This window comes from Alligator sinensis, unplaced genomic scaffold, assembly GCF_000455745.1.
Source record: "Alligator sinensis unplaced genomic scaffold, ASM45574v1 scaffold2477_1, whole genome shotgun sequence".
NCBI lineage: Eukaryota > Metazoa > Chordata > Crocodylia > Alligatoridae > Alligator > Alligator sinensis.
Window position 1 is genome coordinate 4,989 of NW_005844316.1, and position 379 is coordinate 5,367.

Sequence of the window (379 nt, forward strand, 5' to 3'; positions counted from 1 at the left end):
CAAAAAGCCCCACTAATGTGTCTGACCTATACAGACATTGGGAAAGCCAACTCCAACTAATGCGATGCTTCTTCTAGGCCTGGGCTTAGCACAGGAGCGTGCGGAGTTTAATGTAAAGTGCTGTTTCCGCCCACCACCAACATCTGCAAATAGCCTATATGTCTGATTTAGAGCGTAAGTTTTTTGCGGCATAAATTTTTCAACCGACAAGTAGGGAAGCACAGAGGAAGTCCATTCCCATGCAGAGAAAAGGTAACAGAAGAGCTGGGAAGCCCTCTTGGCTAAACAGGGAAATCCCGGTCCTCTTCAGAAAGAAGGAAGAGGCGTACAAACAAGGGAAGCTCGGGCAGGCCCCAAGGAGGACTATACAAGGATGGCC